Below are 5,823 nucleotides of genomic sequence, written 5' to 3' on the forward strand. Positions count from 1 at the left end.
GGTGCGCGGCACGGACCTGCTTCCCCGCCTTGGTGCCCCACCAAGGCGCTCGCCACACCGCCCCCCATTGTCCTCAAGTTCTTCGGGGCGCAGCCCCACTGCCCGCCCCCGGCCTGCGCACCCTCCGTGAGGTCCGAGCCGCCCGCCGCCACCTTCCCCATTGTAGCCAGAGCGTCTCCGCCGAGAGGCTAGCGCCCCCAACCGCCCCACCCGGTGAGGTCCGTCCGCGCGCCCATTCATCCTCCCGCAGCTGCCACCCGCCCCGCTCGGCTGGGGCCCGCGGGGGCGCGAAGACCGCGCGGGCCGTCCCGGGGAGCCCGGAGAGCCGGCTGCGGCCGCACGGGCACCGCACCGCGGGGTTCCCACGGCCCTGTCCGCTGCGCCGGCGGCTGCGGTGCCTGCGCCGAGCCGGCCCTGCAGGGCAGAGGCGCCGCGCGCGCCGGCCTCCGAGCGCCCTGCGCGTTCCCGGGGCCGGGGGCGAGCGGGGGACGGGGGGGCGGCCCGGGGGGCGGGGCCGGGGCGAGCGGCCCGGGGGGCGGGCCGGGGCGGGCCGGGGCGGGCCGGGGCGGGGCCAGGCGCGGCGGCGGCGCGAGCGCACAGCCCTGCGCCCGGTCGCGCGCGGCCGAGTCGCGGAGGCGCCGCCGCTGCAGTCGCTCCCTCTCGAGGTAAGCGGTCGCGGGTCTCGGGCCCGGGCGCGGCACGGAGGGGCGCCCCTCGGGGACGCAGGCGCCCCCGCCGGCCCGCTCCGCCTGCCACCTGCGTCTTCGCCCGGAGGCTGCCGGGCAGTTGGCGCTGTGTCCGGCGCGGGGTCGCGGGCGGACTGACCCGTGGTGCGAAGCGCGGGTTTGCAGTCCCGCCCTGGGCCGGGCGCTGCGCCTCTCCGCGTCGGGGCCCCCGGCGGCCCCTCGGTGTCCAGCTGCAGGAGCGCTGTTTACCGACGCCCGGGCCTAGGGTGGCCGCAGCCCGCGAGACGGCGGGAAATTAGGGCCGAAAGGGTCTGAAATGCAGCCACGGTGCCACGGCGCGGGTTTTAGGAGACCCACGGCCACAGAAAGGGTCGTTCGTGTCCGGGGCCCAGAGTGACCGTGGTCCCGGGGCTGCGCCGCCCTCCCCGGGCCCCGGCCCCTCTCCAGCGGCGCGAACGTCACCAGTGTGTCGCGGTGAGAGTGTCAGCCCAGCAGTATGCAAATCGAAGCGTCCCCAAGGGGAGTTCTGTTTCTTATCGCATGTGCGCGTGCAGCCTGCGGTCTGGGTGAGGTCGGCTGCCAGTGCATTCCCCACACACCTCCAGGGCGCAGTACCCGCCTTCAGAGAGGTCGGAACCGCGGTTCCGGTTATGTAAACGAAGCCTGGTGACGCGGTGGGAAAAAAATCGTTCGTGCTTTTCTGCTGTGACTGCTATTTTGATAGGCGTCGGTGTGTCTGCGCATCAGACACCTTTTATTTAGGCTGAGCGGCTGTGCTGTCATCCACCTGCGCACTCATTGGCTGGCTCCCCTGACATTTACTGGATACTTGCAGAGCCCCTGGGGGTCGCTGATGAAAGGACTCAGCTCCCACGGCCCACCGCCTGCCTCCTGGCACTTCCCACGGCCCCGCGCCTCGGAGAGGACAGGCCGGGGCGGGGGCGGGGTGTTCGCCAGAGCCCAGAGCAGCCCCCGGCCCCCCAGGAGGGGATCAGTTAGCCGGGGTGCTGAACTCCAGTGCACGGGGGTCACATCCGGGGAGGGAGAGCGCGGAGCAGGCAGGAAATGGGGCGGAGTGAGGGGGCAGAGAGACGGACAGCACCGCGGGCCGGTGCCTTAAACCGGACTCCACGATCCCTGTCTGGTAGCAGCCCTGTCCCCCTCACGCGGCCCGACGCACGGGGCTCGCCCGATGGGCGGCGGGGGAGAGGAGCTGGCGAATTTCCTGCGAGCGGCTGCGAAATGCACGCCGCCTGAGGGCATGCGCGCTTTCCCCGCGGGAGGCTCTGTCTTTCTTGATTTCCAAGGGGATCAAGACTCAGAATGGTACCACAATTTAAGGGCTGCAATAAAAAATTCTCCGTCTTTCCGGGATGATGAGGTGACGAGGAGCAGAGAGAGCTGTGGGTTGTATGCTTACTCCGCTGCGTTGTTTGCCCACCTTCCTGAACCCTCTGAAGCTGCAGTAAATGTTTTAACTAGATACCAGGTTATAAGTGCTCTTGGTGGAAATGTGCAGATTTCATAAAGAAAATTAAAACCACTTATCACTGGTGGAGGTTTAAAAGACATTTCTGAGCCGCCCAACTGTCCTGGGGCTGGTCCAAGAGGCTTCCCTCCCAGGGGGCAGCAGAGCGCGCCCTGTGGAGGAGGCTGAGAATTGAAAGCTTCCTGGGCAGGCGGTGCGGACTGGACTTGGAGCCGGCTGTTTATGGCCGGTGACGTTGTGGCTGAGGCAGGAGGAGCATGCACAGGAGATGCCATCTGGGGGCCGAGCGGCACCTTGAAGGCTCGGGCTCCCTCAGGCTGCGAGGTCTGGGCCCTGAGCCCAGCCTGGTGCCATCTACAGGCCACTCTGGACCGAGGGTGCTGGCCCAGGGCCAAGTCCACCGGTGCCCACAGGCTGCAGCAGACAGACACGGGGCCAGGCGGGAGAATGGGTGCCCTCCAGCCGCAGGTGTTTGCGGGGCGGGAGGCGTGGGCCCATCTCCAGCTCTGACGTGGCCTCTGCATTACTCGGCCCCTCCTGGGGAGACTGGCTTCCTCTTTGGGTGGGGAGGCAGCCACGGTGCCGGGACCCATGACAGCCCCCCTCCGCGGCACCCCGTCAGAGAGGGGACCTCCCGGGCAGAGTCCAAGTGCCAGGACCTGGCAATGGCTTTAATTGGCCCTTTTGGGGTCAGGGTCTGTGGTCGAGTAGCAGCCCCCAAGAGCTGCATATGGGGGAAGGGCAGCACCCCACGAGAACGAGGCAGGCTGTCCCCCAATCTCGGCTTCCAAAATGGCAGTTAAGGCTGTGTCCAGCCCCCGTATTCGCCCTTAACTGTGCACTGACGGCTCCGTGCGGCTTGCATGCCCGTGTCTGCGTGTTCCTCGCAGGCCCTTTGGCGAGGGAACGTCAGGGAGCCCCCAGAGCGTGCGGAGATGGCTGTGACCCCACCGCTCTAGGATGTCCTCTGCGGCCCCCACGCCCCTCCCTGGCCGGGCGGCAGGAGCTGTGAGCTCATCCTCGTGAGCCCACGTTCACGCTGTTTTTTTTAGATTAGATCTGTGAAAAGGAAGGGCGGGTCCTTACTTGTTTTCAAGCCTAAAATTTAAAACTACCTGGAGCCTGATTTAGCTCCTTTGCCCTCCTCCTGCGGCGCATCGTCTCAGTGTGTCCCCAGCGTGTCCCTTGTCTCTGATTTCTTATGTAATAAGTGGGGCACCCGTGTGGGCTCTGCGTGATCCCGCCCTGGAACCCCGTTGCACCCATTTGTACAACAGATGTCTGTTGTGTGCCTGCCAGGTGTCAGGTGCCAGGTGCGCCGGTGGCCTCCGCCCTAGGGAGCTCTCACTCCAGTGGGAATGTCACAGAATGGCCAACGTCCCTTCGGTGACCTCAGTTAGGTTTCACACACCCTCTCTCATCTCCTCTTGGGGAGGGATCGGCGGGCAGGTGGGCTTCACCCCCAGGAGGTGGACCCTAGCCAGTGTCAACTCAGACACCCCCTCCTGTCTGACGACCTTGCAGCCCTGGGTCGTCTGCTCATAAGGAAGCGTGTTTCACATATCACGCACCATGTCACAGTCCTCGTTGCCGTCCATGCGATGACACTCAGCCCCTTCCTGCCCCCACCTCTGGTTTTCTAATGCTCGCAACCCCAAACCAGGAGTTAAGTCAGTGACAGCGTGTGCCTTGCTCACGAGCCTGCCACCCAGCAGGGTTGGCATGGATGGAGGTCCCTGTCTCCTGGCTCGGGCTGGGCCATCCACAGGCTGGGCAGCCATCTGAGGCTCCTCTGCTCAGTCACATGGCTGGGCTGACAGCTGGCTGGCACAGTGGGGGGCTCCTCAGTCTCTGTGCGGGGTCTTTCCAGAACGCTGGCTCAGCCCCCCTGTCTCATCAGGGCTCCCTGCTCTGGATCCCAGAGAGGACCAGGTGAGCGGAGGCTCGCTCTTCATGTGTGACTTCAAAAGTCAGCGGGGGAGGCAGTCACCGAGGTGCCCAGGTTCCAGGGGAGGGGCATGTGGTGGCAGAGGCCATCACTGGGAAGAGTCACCCCCTGATGCTTCTGAGGACCCCTTGTGGAGACCCAGCCATGTCCCGCACCTGTGCCTTCAGCCTTGGATGGTCATTGGTGACCCGCTTATGCCTGCGTAAGTCCAAGAGTCCTGCCCTCCTCTGGCCCCACCCCCGTGGTCAGGCGTCCACCTGGTCCCTTCCTGGCCCTGCTGTTCCCCCAGCCTTATCTCCTTGGCCAGCCGCTCGCTTTCCCGGGGGCCCCGCCCCCCTCACTGCTCCCTGGCCGCTCCACAGGGTGGCCCCTGTCTGGAGGCCCCTCCCTCAGACATCTGCATGTGCCGGGCGCTGGCTCAGACCTGGGGGTCCCGTCCTCCTGCTGGGGCCTTCTCCAGCCCCACCCTTTCTTCCTGAGCCATCCTTGCTCTCTGAACTGCCACGCAGCAGACCTGCCACCCCACCTGGGAGCCCCACCTGCCCCACACACGGCGGCGGGCTCATCTCCGGCCGGTTGTCTCCACGCAGCCCCACACGTATCGCCCCACCCACCCTGGCACCGCCACCCCACCTCCTGCGCCACCCACCACAGCACCACCCACACCTCACGCCCTTCTCCACCCACCCACCGCGCCCACCACCTCCACCGCCTCCACCTGGCCCCAGCCCTGCCCTTCCCTCCTCAGCCCAGGGCCCACCAGGCCCAAGCCCCTTCTCCATGAACCTCCAGCTTGGCCGCGATTTGGCCCATTGAGGCTCTCCGCAGGGCCATCCTCCCCTCTGCACACCTGGTTATCTCCACAGCCCTGCCCCATTGCCCGTCCTTCTCCATGATGCCCCCTCTGCCATGTCATGCATGCTTCTGCCTGTATTTGATTGCTCCAACCGTCAATGGGCCAGCCACCGCCTCGAGTTGGGGCTCCTTAACCCCGTGAAACCCTTCAGTGCCTGTGTGAGATTCAATAGACTCTCCTTGTGTGAGACAGAATAAAATTTCAGGCTGGCTTGATTCATGAGCCTCACCCGGCCTGTGCTGGCACCCAGGCGTCCCCAGGCTGACGTGGCGGCTGCTGTGTCCCACCTCACGTGTGCGAAGCCGTGGAGCCCACGCTCTGCGGTGCTGGCTCTCCTCTCTTGGTGCCGTGGGGGCCACCATTGTGGCCGGTGTGTGTGTCCGTGCGGGGGCCACCGGCGTCCGCACACGGCGGGGCTGCCCGAGCCGCCCCGGGGCCCACGTGGCGAGGACCCCTGGGTTCCCCAGATCTGCAGCTGCGGTCCCTGCGGCCACCGCGATCCCAGACACTGGCAGCGGGTGGCCCGCCCGCCTCCCGCTCCGGGCCCCGCAGGGAGTGGCCGTGTGTGGCGGGTGTACCTGCACTTGCGGGCTGTGCGCGTCCCCGAGCTGCGGGGCACGGATGCGCTCGTGCCCAGGGCCTGGCCACATGCTTGTCTGTCTCTGTCTGGCTGCCCTGCCCTGCCCGTCGTGGACCCTGAGATGGGCCGCACCGGTTCCCAGCGAAGATTCCGCCTCCCCGGCCGCTTGCCTCTTCACGCCTGGGGTATTTTCAGTGGACCAAGTTCTTCGTTTTAACCATCTCTTTAGGGGCAGCGATGCTCGTGCCCTGCGTGGTGGGACTC

The 5,823-nt window shown here is 66.5% G+C and overlaps 1 protein-coding gene across 1 annotated transcript in view; it reads left to right on the forward strand.

The window, feature by feature from the left end:
• Positions 1-593: 593 nt before the first annotated feature.
• TPPP (tubulin polymerization promoting protein) overlaps positions 594-5,823 on the forward strand; it is a 28,315-nt gene continuing 23,085 nt past the window's right edge. The window contains exon 1 of the mRNA XM_039842858.1: positions 594-665. The gene's annotated coding sequence lies outside the window, so the exon portion shown is untranslated. The remainder of the gene's footprint in view (positions 666-5,823) is intronic.

Source organism: Pteropus medius, unplaced genomic scaffold, assembly GCF_902729225.1.
Source record: "Pteropus medius unplaced genomic scaffold, Ma_sr-lr_union100, whole genome shotgun sequence".
Taxonomy (NCBI): domain Eukaryota; kingdom Metazoa; phylum Chordata; class Mammalia; order Chiroptera; family Pteropodidae; genus Pteropus; species Pteropus medius.